The 13,231-nt window shown below is 38.9% G+C and overlaps 1 protein-coding gene across 1 annotated transcript in view; it reads left to right on the top strand.

The window, feature by feature from the left end:
* MID1 (midline 1) overlaps positions 1-13,231 on the top strand; it is a 633,800-nt gene that overhangs the window by 102,467 nt on the left and 518,102 nt on the right. The window contains exon 3 of the mRNA XM_054251252.2: positions 3,437-3,562. The gene's annotated coding sequence lies outside the window, so the exon portion shown is untranslated. The remainder of the gene's footprint in view (positions 1-3,436; positions 3,563-13,231) is intronic.

The following is a 13,231-nucleotide window of genomic DNA, read 5'->3' as shown; positions in this document are numbered from 1 at the left end:
TCCTATGAATTTTGTTAGAATTATTTGTCACTATAGATCCATGTTATTTAATGTTAAATACTATTTTAACCCATTTAGCTTTGCTTTCAAGAATGATTATTTTTGCATTCTGTAATATAATTATAAATATTTGCTTCACCACTAGACCTTTTTAATCTTTCTGATACTCTTTTTTCTTTATTTACTTATATGTTTTAGCCAAATAGTATTACATTGTGCTTTTTTTTTTGAGACAGATCCTCGTTCTGTCACCCAAGCTGGAGTGTAGTGGTGCAATCTCAGCTCACTACAACCTCTGCCTCCCAGGTTCAAGCAATTCTAATGCCTCAGCCCCCAAGTAGCTGAGACTACAGGTGTGCACCACCATGTCTGGCTAATTTTTGTATTTTTATTAGAGTGGATTTACCGTGTAGGCTAGGCTGGTCTTGAACTCCTGGCTTCAAGTGATCTGCCTACCTCAGCCTCCCCAAAACACTGCAAATTTTGATTCTGCCTTTTTCCTTAAGAATCTTTGAGAGACAGACAAATTTATCCCAGGAGCAAAAAGTAATTAAAGTTCACTTCATATGCCAAAAAATGTGAAATATAGCCATCCAATTTCCTCTATTTATTCACAGTTTGGACCATATAGTTCTCTATGTTTGGGTGGTATCCATTCAGCCATTTCATTATGGGTGTTTCACTCTCTATATGTTTTGCTTGGAAGCTGAAATGGATCTCTTCCCTCTGTATCATCATAGATGAATTCAATTACTGCTTGTACCTAGACAACTCCAAAGTCTGCATGTCCATTTCTGGACTCCTTCTCTCTCTCTGGTGCAGTAACTCCTGATTTTAAAAGCTCTTTCCTCATGCCTGTTATTCATAAGATGTTCATTTATTCATGTGTAAATAATGATCTTAAATGTTTATGCCAGAAATAAAAGTCTATGATCTATAGCTGTTATTCCTTTATTATTCCACCAGCAGTGCTCTTTAAAATTCTTTTAAACTCCTCCTCCTGAATTTGTTCTTTTTCCACTATTGGTGTGAAGCAGGCCATTATTTCTCTAACAAATTGAGCCTTTTTAATACATCCATGATCTTTGATTCTCTGAAACCCACTTTGTTACAATTAGTGGCTCCAGAATCCAAAGGGAACATAGTCACCACCTGTGTTCTCAGCATTGGACTGCTCCAAGACTTCCTTTTTCTTACTCATCACACATGCTCTCAATTCTACAAGACACATGATAACTCTCCTTTAGGTGCCATTCAAAAAGCAGGATCATAAGGGCCAGTATCAATGGGATAATGAACTGGCCCAAGGGACAGCGGCTATACCTCCATTTCTGTTTTCTTCACCTTTCAAAGATTTTCAGTAATACCTGACCACCCATCATTGCCTCATCTCTTTCTTAGAGAGCTCAAACTATACCTTTCACCTCAGGAGTTATCAGCACAGTTTCAGTACAATAGGTATGGCACATGCCACACTACTGAGAGCACCAAGAGAGAAGAGCAAACCTTTCTGGGGCTGAAGGAGTCATCTCAACTGAATGATGATTACCTGTGGACTATAAGCTCCAGAGATGGCTTCTGATTCCAGTTTTCTTGGCTAATCAGAACATGTTGCATTCTCTCTCTCTCTGTTGCTTGCTCGCTCACCCTCTCTCATTAATTTTCATGTCTAATCCATGCCGGAAAAAAATCAGGCCTCTCCTTAAGTTACTATCGTACTAATATTACTGCTATTACTACTATTACCGTAACTGACACTGTTGTTGCTAATACTATTACCTGAGTGCTGATACTTCTGCTAGTCCTATTACTATGGTCAGGGTATTATGACTATCATTGCCACAGTTGTAATTCTGGTAGCTTTTACTCAATGGCATGAAATCAGCAAAACATTTTCCGTACATTATTTCATTTAATCTTTGTATCAGCTCTTTTGGATAATATTACTTATCCCTACTTGAGAGAGGATAAAATTGAATTTTAGGGAGATTAAGTAAATTTTCCAGTGTGACAGAGATTGTAGGTAGTATAGCTATAGTTTTTGAACCTAGATCTGTTTGGCATCAAAGCCCACACTCTTAACTGTTACAAGGCCCCAAGCTGGAAAGTTCCTCAAGAGCTGTTAGCATCTCCTTACACAGTACTAGTAAATGTTGCTAATAGATTTCAACTCTCTTCCTGCCTAAGACCAGACACAACCTCAGAATTCTTCTCCCGTTAGAGCTTGGGCAGCCACTAGAGAAAATCCATCAGATTTGGCCTGTTGAGCTAAAGTCTGTTTGTGAGTCCTGTACTCCGTGACATAAAATGGCATCTCCCCTCCGCTTTCCATTCATTAGCTCTCCTGTGGCATTGAGAGCACAAGGGGCTAAAGCCAAAGCCCATTCAGTTGGGAGATACAATAATGTGGAACCACAGGCAGAACTGGGGCTATTGCCACTATATACTCCTGACCCTTTTCTTGAATAACACATATTGATGACTCCTCCATATACTTGAACATCGAGTATTGATTGTAAGGAAAAGAGTAACTCAAACATTTTGTAGATACTGCCCCTTAATAGTTTTAGAGCATAGGCAACTCTTTCCTTCTCCATACCATTGACCACACAAATTCTCCTCACCAGACTCCATTTTATCATTTACAGAATGGGCTTTACAATACTTAGAACTTTCTATAACTAGAAAGCTTTCAAATCATGAAATGTGCATATATGATTGTCACCGGGAAGTTCAAGATAGTTATAATAGATGCAGTGAAGCAAAGTCAGGCTGAAAATGCATATCCATACACTTGCACCTTTAGATATATGTTCATTTATTCTTAGTGTTGGTAAAAAATGTCTCAATTCAAGGAGAGGAGGAGATTTCTTCCTGTTATTATGAAGCACTGCCAAAAAGAAAAAATCAATTATTCTCAAGACACATTTAGTCGAGCCTTCCTCCCACATCCGAAATACTTATGTGAATTATACATCTGTACAATGCAGCAATTGTTTCATCTTTCTCAAACTAATAGAGATGCTAGAAACATCTGGTAGTTGATAATTTGTTTTTTTCATTGCACCTTTTCATAGGAAGCAGGGAACGCAATTCAATATATCCCCTGAGAGCGTCTTGCATTTATGACAGGTGTGTATTTCTTAATGAGTCGTTGTTTGACACCATTGCTTCTCCTAAGTCCAGCTGGAAGTACATTCATCTGGCAAAAAAGAGAGGGGAGGAAAAGTGAAATCTGAAAGAAAGTTGGAGTGTCAGGTGGTTGTTGCATAAACCATCCAATTCACTCCAGTAATATTTATGCTGCTTATTTTGTACAATTTCCTGCGACTGCCTTTTACAACTCTGTCACTATGATGAGTTTTTCTGTTTTTAGTTATTTAGCTGCATACTATCAATTTATCTGAGACTAAAATGATACTTCTTTTCTGTGTAGAACTAAGAATTGATTCAGCATACGGCTTGGCCTATGGGACAAACACCTTCATCCCAGCATCCCAGTATCCCAGCATTCCAGCATTCAAGCTCCAGCTGGGGCTCAGAAAGAGCAGAAGGATATAAGGTTAGTTATTATATCCTGAATTTTCCGACTCCTTATTAGTGTAACTCTTTAATCTCAAAAGACTTATTTTTAGCTATTTGTGACCTCACTGAGATTATCTCTATCCTTCCTAGCAATTATGATTAGCTAAAGTTATTTTTACTGAAACCGTTTCAGGGCTTGAAGTGGGAGGGTAAGGATGCTGCATTGTTGGTGGAGGGCCCAGTGTTTGGAATTCTTCCCTTGATATGACATAATGAATCTTAATTGGCCTACCATTGGGCCGTGGCATAGCAACCCTGGCTGGGTAAGCCTGAAGGACAGATGTTGCTTAGGGAGAGGGTTAGAGCTGGCCCAAAGAGTTGCCATTAGCAAGCAGAGGTGAATGTTAGGGCCACCTTGATGACCAGGACCATGGCATCTACCTGCTGCCTCAGTGACTTCTTCATGTGAAGACTTGGTTTGCTGGAGAGCTATAGAATATGTATTCTAAAAGACTAAGTGCTAATGGTGTTTATATCAACATTGCTTATCTCAAATTTCCCAGACTCCTAGGCTCTGTTGACAATCTAGCCTTTTAGTTGGCTTAAAGTACTCTTTCCTACACACACACACACACACACACACACACACACACAGACACTGAAATGAAGAACTCTGCTGTTAATAGAAGCATTTCACTGGTCTTTTTTTAACATTCAACATCAGGTAACATATGATACTTGCCTACTGACTTAGTGATTTCCTCACTTGATTCCAGTGAGAATGGCTTTGAATATGGGTTATTTCTAATTTGTTCTTCAAAACACAAATAAAAATACATGCAAAATTATAGAGTACAGGACAGCAGAACCCAACCCATTTTATCCATTTCTCTGAAGAGTCTTCTAGTAATAAGTTGGTAATAATATTCTCATTGGTCTCATGAGGTCACTGGAGCAATGAGAGATTCAAAATTTGACCAAGGCCAATGCTAATGAACAAAGTGGCTGTGCCTTTACTTTAAATTACCCAGTTAGTCCTGGTCATATAATTTCACTTAGCATGCTAAATTATTTCGATTTTCTCTAAGCATCTATTTTAAAGTGGCAGAGCTAATCCAAGTAAGCAATTGGATTTACACAGGATGAGGACATGGTGGGCTGGCCTCTTAAGTGTTGGTGACCTCAGTGCCCAGGCATCTCCATTCCCTCAAAGTCCTCTCTTGCTGATAAGGTCAGAAAGAATCTTGCTCTGTTCATGCTCTTCTATTGGCTGGCATGCCCTCGGTTATCATTACTGCCACTTACTGACTATACAGAAATGTGTTTCCATAGGATAATCACTTGGCAATGGCTTTGATAATTACTATTTGTGCTGCCGCCAGTCCATCTTCTTTTGTCTGTCTTTAGGGGTGATCTCCTGATGGTCTCATGAATGCCATGAATGTGAGGAATGTGTAAGAGTCTGGGACTCTGATTTCAAGGCAATTTTACCTGAACTCCTCTTCCCTTCCTTTATGACAGGAGTAAAGAGAACTTTAGTAATTAGATTAATCTCTTTAGGAACATTTCTTGTTAGAAATTGTGTGTCAACACTGGAAAACGTCACTATGGAAGGTATTCTCATTCATCTTGGAGACTCTGTCTAATAAGTTTTCTTTGTCTTAGAAACCAATGCAACAGATTTTTGAATTACCTAATAATAAGTGTTATATTTCTCCCATAGCAGGAGAAAGATTTCTTTTCCCAAGTATGGCCTTCTATTCCTCTTTTCTTTAAGTCCCAAGAGTGGTATTTAATCTTTGAGAACATTATACTTTGCATATGGTAAAGATTGTTAAAACTGTTGGGGAAATTTACCAGGAAATTGGTGTATTTTTTTCCTTCTTCCTTTTCTGCAAAGAAGTAACAATAATTCTAACACTGCGTTTTCTGTGATCTAAGGCTCATGGTAATAGGATGAGCTTTAAGGATTTCACTAAAACCTGTACAGGCCTGCTTTGCCCATATCTACTTGGCTGTGATAGAGATGTACCAGAGTTACCCAGAGAATTTGTTAAGATTCAGATTGCTGACTTCCATCCCCAGAGTTTCTGATTCATTGTGTCTGCAGTGAGCCACAAAAATGTCCCTATCTAACAAGTTTATAGGTGATATTGATGCTGCTGGTTCTGGGAGCACAGGTTTTTGAGAACTCCCAGAGATGGCAGTAAGAGTAACAACTGCCCCATGGCCAACATCTGAAGTTACTATTCCTTGTGCTAGAGTAACCGCAAACCTCTGGATTTAGTATATCAAAAGTGTTGGAACAATATATGCTACTACTGGGAAGCTTCTGAGTTCATCACATCCTGTTAGGATGCTTGAAAAATGGACAATAATGTATTTGCAAAATATGACTCTAGCTTCTTAAGAGATATCCAAGCACCATTAATTTGTTGCTTCTTTTTTTTTTTTTCCAAATTCTTGTCTTGGAACTGCTGGGTTGTGAGAAAAATGACTACAAATGCCATCAGGAAAGGAAGGTCTTAACATGATAGTCAGTTTAACTCTTGAAGAAGAATTTGTTTTTCCTGTGTCACATGGTTTAAAAGGTTAGTTAAACCAGGACAAGCCTTGATGTGTCTGTATTGAGCTAATGAGTAGCTGAATAGTTTACCCATAAGTGCAGAGTAATCTTCATGGCCATATGATATAATGTGGAAAGTAATCAACAGTTTCAAAAACTGACATCACCCAGCCTGTTGTTTTCATTTGGCTTAACTGATAATTCCTACATGCCTTAAAGGGAAAACTAGACTAATTAGTAGAGGAGGAAGAAACCACCTTGACAAAGAGACACAACTCTAATTACATATGCGAGCCCAGCCAGAATATTCAATTGCAGTATGAGATGGGTGAGAAAACAAGACAGAAAGAAGCCAGTGCTGGGTAAAGATTAGAGATAGAACCCTCCGCCAAGGGACTTAATGACAAGTTTTAACAACGTCATGAATGCTTTATGAAAGGAACAACCAAATTGTAATAAACCAACTCTTATAAATGAAGTGAATAATTATGTCTTCCTCTTCTAAATAACCTCTTAAAAGAGGCTAATACACACACACACAAAAAAAAAACAAAAAAACAAAAAAAAAACAAAACACCACATATCACTCCTCACAACTTAGTGATTAATCAGTAGCCTCTAAATGAAAATATTGGCCAGGCATGGTGTCTCACACCTTTAATCCCAGCAGTTTGGGAGGCCAAGGCAGGCAGATCATTTGAGGTCAGGAGTTCAAGAACAGCCTGGCCAACATGGTGAAACCCAGTCTCACTAAAAATACAAAAATTAACCAGGAGTGGTGGTGCATGCCTGTAATCCCAGCTACTTGGGAGGCTGATGCAGGAGAATTGCCTGAACCCGGGAGGCAGAGGTTGCAGTGAGGTGAGATCACACCACTGCACTCCAGCCTGGGCAACAGAATGAGACTCTGTGTCTAAATAAATACATAAATAAATGCACACATTAGTTGTAGATGTAAATTAGTTTCTGTTATGCAGTAAAAGGAAATGGTACAGAATTATAAGGTGGGAATAATAGACTAACTAATTATAGATGGAAAAACATAATTTATGATCTCTCAGCTCAGCATCTCTGTGTTACACAACTCCACGGGGCACCAGTAAATAGACTGGGTGCTTGGGACACTTTGGAATTATCTAATGGGATTTTCTCTGTTGAGAAAAAAACTGAAGAACAATTACAGACTTTGGGCTCTAGATGCCTCCTATACCATGAGGCAGTTTCTTATACTGTTTTCCAGAAGGCACCTAAAAAGGAAAGCCTAGCAAATATTTGACTGGAGAGTCTAGTTTTCATCTTCTCCAGGCATTTCTCATTTCTGCTTCTTGGCTGCTTTTGTTTCCCAGTTCTGCCACCCTCACTGCATTAACTGGTATCTTCACCTGCTTTCTGTCTTCTCCCTTGCTACCACTGCCTACACCAAAGTCAGAGAATTTGGAGAATCTCAAGTGATTATAATCTGGCCTCTAAGTGACCTCAGCTCTTTTGGGCCCTCCTACCCAAAGGAATTTTGCCATTTCCGTTTTTGCCAATTTCCTCAGGCTAGGCTGGAGAAACTTAGCATACTGTATCTTACAAAAGCAACTCCCTCTCAGTCCCTGCCCATGAATATAGAGGTAAAGATAATAAAAATCCAGTCTGACATATATGAGTATTGAGAACTTATTATGGTAGTCAGTTTTCTAAGCTCCTGAATGCATTAATTCATTTTACCTGTGTGGCAACCTTATAATGTAGTTGCCATAATTATCCCTATTTTTACAAATAAGTGAGTTTGACACCATGCTGTTAAGTAACATACGAAATTCCCCAGATAATAGGGTAGAGCTAGGATTTGAATCCAGGCAGTCTACCTTCACCGTCTGTGCTGTTAAACATCTGCAGGTGCTGGGAGTCTTACCTTACAGGGAGTAAATTCTTCATTTTGTAGGGGTATATGCCACCTCCCTCAAATACTGCCCCTGTCTGCAATAAGATCCAGGTGGTCTCATCTTTCTACTTCCTCTAGTATCAGAGGATCATTTTTGGCCTTCCAAAACATGTGTGCCAAAGACAAAGTCCTCTGGGAGACTGGGGGATGGGGCTATATTGGGGGCTGTGGTGAAGGAGCGCATGCAAATCACACTTCTGCTGTTCTTTATCTTGATTTTTTTTCCCTGAGAAAATGATCAAGATATTTCCATATCAATAATAAGAGGACTTCCCTCACCACAACCCCCACTTTTAACACCAGGAATCCATTCTTTTAAAGTAAAATAGTCCCAATTAATCTGAATTTACTAAATAAATTGGGAGGAAGGATGTTTGTTAATAGGATGACTCCATTCCATTTGAGTTGCTAAGTACAATTAAAGTAGAAATTAGTTTTCATGTGCTCAAAACATATACAACTTTATAAGAATATATTTGTGCCTATATGGCATTTTATTTTTATAAAAATGTGCAGAGAAAAGAAGTCAGGATTCAAGAATTTTCTTAAGTAGGAGACAAGTGAATTTGGCTAACTTTGACAAATGAAGTGGCATACTAGATACAGAAAAATTCTTTAAAAAAAAATGAAAATACCTTGGTGATGAAATATTCTGTATAACAAACCCTCATGACACAAGTTTACCTGTGTAACAAACCTGCACATGTACCCTTGAACTTAAAAGTTAAAAAAATAAGATTTATTGGATTCCATATAAATTTTAGGATTGTTCATGTCTTTATCCAACAAATTTTTATTGACTTCCTACTGTGTGCTTGGTAGTGGAAACAGCCCCGAGTGAGAAGGAGAGATGTTTTCTGTCCATGGGTATTTAAAGTCTAGTGGTAAAAACAAACAGTGAAATAAATAATTATGATAACATTTGATGTGAATTGATGATGGGTGGAGGATGGCTGTTGGAAGCTTTGAGTAGGGGATCTAACCAAGCTAGAAGAGAAAGCATTCTGGAAGATTGGACATTTATGCAGAAATTCGAAGAATGTGGAGGGCCAGCCTGTGCATGTGTGAAGGACAAGCATTCCAAGAAGAAGCAATAGCATATGTGAAAAATCAGAGGTGAGAAAGAATCTAATATATTCATAGAACTGAAACATCATCTAGAACGAGATTTCATTTTGCTGATGAGGACATTCAACCCTAGAATGGTGAAGAAAACTGCTCAAAGGTACACGGTATAGAATGCAGATCATCTGATTTTAAGAGCTGGTCTCCTGCCATCACCTCCATGGCCTTCCAGAGACTGGGCAGACCTTGGGGCAAGATTGCTGCTTGCTCATATGGCACCTTTGCATGAGTTAGAAATATAATATATTTCTATATTGTTATAATATAAACATTTTGGGCCGGGCGCAGTGGCTCACACCTGCAATCCCAGCACTTTGGGTGGCCAAGGCAGGCAGATTGTGAGGTCAAGAGATCGAGAGCATCCTGGCCAATGTGGTGAAACCCCGTCTCTACTAAAAATACAAAAATTGGCTGGCTGTAGTGGTGTGTGTCTGTAGTCCCAGCTACTCAGGAGGCTGAGGCAGAAGAATTGCTTGAACTGGGGAGGTGGAGGTTGCAATGAGCCGAGATCGCACCACTGCACTCCAGCCTGGCAACATAGCGAGACTCCGTCACAAAAACAAACAAACAAAAATACACATTTTATTAGAAAGAGTATGCCAGAATTATGTCAAATACACAAGTCTACAGTGTCTGCCATCATAATGGTGCTCCATTAGATGTACAACATGCATAAACATATTGGCTGTTGAGAAATCAGGTCAATCAAACCTAAATTAGTAATCTTTTAAGCATCTGTTGGGTAAGAATCTATAGCCATCTCATTCCCCTGGCTTTTTAATGGTTCCTGATGAGCTATGCAGAGTGGAACCATTGACCTTGACCTCCTCTCAGGTGTTTGTGTTCTCTTGTCTCCTGATTTATGACCTATTGCCTGCTGTGACCTTCATCATTCCTCTCTGTTCTTCTGCCTGCTGGCCTCCTGGTTTCTAATTTATTACTTTCCATGATCAGATTTCTTTTCTTAATCTGAAATAAATAGAACCATAAAATTATAAAATTTGACATTTAATTTAAAATTTTACCTCTTTATTGGGTTTCCTGTCCTCTTCTATTTAGTCTTATTTTTGTTGTTGTTGGCTGTAATCCTTGGAGCCTTGTTTGGGAAGGTATTTGGAGTCTCTTCTATAAAGAGCAAGCTGGAGAAAAGAATGGGAGCTGGGCTTGGGTTAGAAGAGATTTTCTCAAATGTGTTACACAGTAGAAAATACTACTTTTACATGATATGTGCAGATGTACAGCAGAAAGGGACAATTCATTAGTTAAATAATCTTGGGCAACTGTGCGCTGAAAAAGGGCAACCACTTTTCTACACCATGGAGACTTCAGAGTCTTTATATGCTAATGTACTTGTGAGTATGCAATTGTATGCAGCATTTGTAAGATTTAGTTGATCATATAAATAATGAGGTTCTTGTGCTGGTTGGAATACTCTTGCCACCTAAGCTAAATGCTCTAACTAGGCCATAGAGAGCCCTTATTCAAAAGAGGGAGATAGGGCCGGGTGCGGTGGCTCACGCCTGTAATCCCAGCACTTTGGGAGGCCGAGGCGGGTGGATCACGAGGTCAAGAGATCGAGACCATCTTGGTCAACATGGTGAAACCCCATCTCTACTAAAAATACAAAAATTAGCTGGGCATGGTGGTACGTGCCTGTAGTCCCAGCTACTCGGGAGGCTGAGGCAGGAGAATTGCTTGAACCCAGGAGGCGGAGGTTGCAGTGAGCCGAGATTGCGCCATTGCACTCCAGCCTGGGTAACAAGAGCGAAACTCCGTCTCAAAAAAAAAAAAAAAAAAGGGAGATAGTAGTAGCCCATTCATTGATATACCAGGAGGTATAACAAATGGAGGCTTCATTCTGAGTGGGCTATCCATATCTCAGGCAGTGTTTAGTGGAAAGCAGGGAGGGGTCAGGAAAGGCCAGAAGTAGAAGCCTCCCAAGGGAAAAAGAAGTGGTGAAGTCTGATCATCACAGCTTCTTAGCTGTGTAGGGCAGGGCTCCAACCACACTGAGAAATTTGAGTGCCCATCTGGAAATGGGCTGAGAGATCTAGGTTGGTGATAGGGGTGGTGTCCCTAATAAATCCCTCAAGGTCATGGTCAAAAGCCCTGACTTCAGAGTCAGATAGATTTTTTCCTATTTCACATCTAAGTTTGAAGGGCCATTTTGAAACATATTATACAATGTTTTACACAAGTGGTTACACACACACACACACACACACACACACACACACACACATACACACACTGTCCTGATACTTTTTTTTAACCTGACACTCAATCTGTAAAATCATTCTATATAGAGCTTCCTCATTTTAAAAATAACTACACAAAATTCTATAGTATAGGTGCGTTATAATTTACTTACTTGTTCCATATCAGTGGGTATGTATGTGGTTTGCTGCATTAAAATTATGTAATAAATATGGACCACATTACTTCACACATGAGAATATTTCTACAGGATAAATACTTTAGGAATGGAATGTCTGACTCAAAAATAATCATTTTTAATTTTGATAGATATTTCCAAATTACCCTCCATAGCAATTGAAGCAATTTATCTACACTCCCATAATGTATGAGAGTTCATTCTTCATTTTAGTTATGTTTTTGTTTGACCTACACAGTGCTGTTAAAAATCTGAATTTTCAAACATGAGAGTGTGTTCATTTTCTATAACTACCATACCAAAATACAACAGACTAGGTGGCTCAAACAACTGTGAGAAATTTATTTTCTCACAGTTCTGGGGGCCAGAGGTGTGAAATCAAGGTGTCATGTGTTGGTGTCTTCTGAGTCCTCTGTCTTTGGCTTGCAGATGGCCACCTACTCACTGTGTCCTCACATGGTCTTTTGTCTGTATGCATATATCCTTGGTGTCTCTATGTGTCCCAAAGATTCTCTTCTTATAATGACACCAGTCATATTGGAGTACAGCCCTCCCTACCAGCCTCACTTTATCTTAATTACCTCTTTAAAGGCCCTATCTCCAAATACAGTTAGGACTTCAACATATGAATTGGAGAGACATAATTCAGACCATAACAAGGAGATTTAAATTAAAAGTTCAGAAATGTTTGTTTTCTTGAAGAACTTGACATTGATCTCACAAAGCCACAGGGATTAAAGAGTTGGAGTGAACACTGATGCCAAACTTTAGGTGCCATTTATATTTATGTATATATAAATGCATGTGTGTGTATTCACACATATATGCACATATAAATATATGCATTTATTCACATATAAGAGAATTAAGAGGAAAGTGTGATACAGATACATATATATGTATGAAAATTAAGAGGAGAGTGAAATATTTCTTCCCCACAGTGAAGAGGGACATATTGCACACATATTAGATACAGTGCTCAAACAGCTTTTTGTCCAGTATGCCAACACATAGAAAGCACTCAGTAAAAATACAAGTATAATGTTTAGAGTCAGGATTAATTGGGCTTGGGCTAGAATCAACTCACCTCTCGGGAGCCTTTAGTACCTACAAATGAATGAATTTGGGGACTTGGGGGCTAACATTCAATACATGTTTTAAAATCAAATGTGTAAAATCTAATTTTACAAATGATTTCTAATCTCTAAAATCTTTTAGTTAAGCATGCATCTATTTAAAGTGGTTTAGTTTTACAGTCTTGATTTAAGATTAACATCCTATCCACAAAAGACAAAGAACCAGCAAAAGAGCTTCAGATGTGAATAATGGAATGTAAGAGTTTCAGTGCAAATGCCTTAAGCCTAATTTTTTTGCATTCCTCTAAAATATCACAGAGAGCCAGGATTTTTTCCCTCAGATCTTTATTTACACTGTATAGATTCCATGGGCCAGGCAGTGACAGTCAAGGTGAGCAAGGGACTCTGGGCTCTCGTTTGTCTCACAGCATGCTGTAAGGCAAGTCGAGCAGCCTTAGCTTTACTTTTCCGTACCCTAAGCAGAAAGATTGGAACTTAATATATTTATTTCAGGGGGGAAGTGAGGATACAGCAACTTAGAATCATCAGTTGAGGGTCAGCTAAGTTAGAAGAGCAGTGATTTCCCTCCTCCTCCCCTTAACACCATCATCTGC

The sequence above is a fragment of the Callithrix jacchus genome, chromosome X (assembly GCF_049354715.1).
Source record: "Callithrix jacchus isolate 240 chromosome X, calJac240_pri, whole genome shotgun sequence".
In the NCBI taxonomy this organism is placed as follows: domain Eukaryota; kingdom Metazoa; phylum Chordata; class Mammalia; order Primates; family Cebidae; genus Callithrix; species Callithrix jacchus.
Note: the sequence above shows the minus strand (reverse complement) of the source record. Positions and strands in the feature narration are given on the sequence as shown.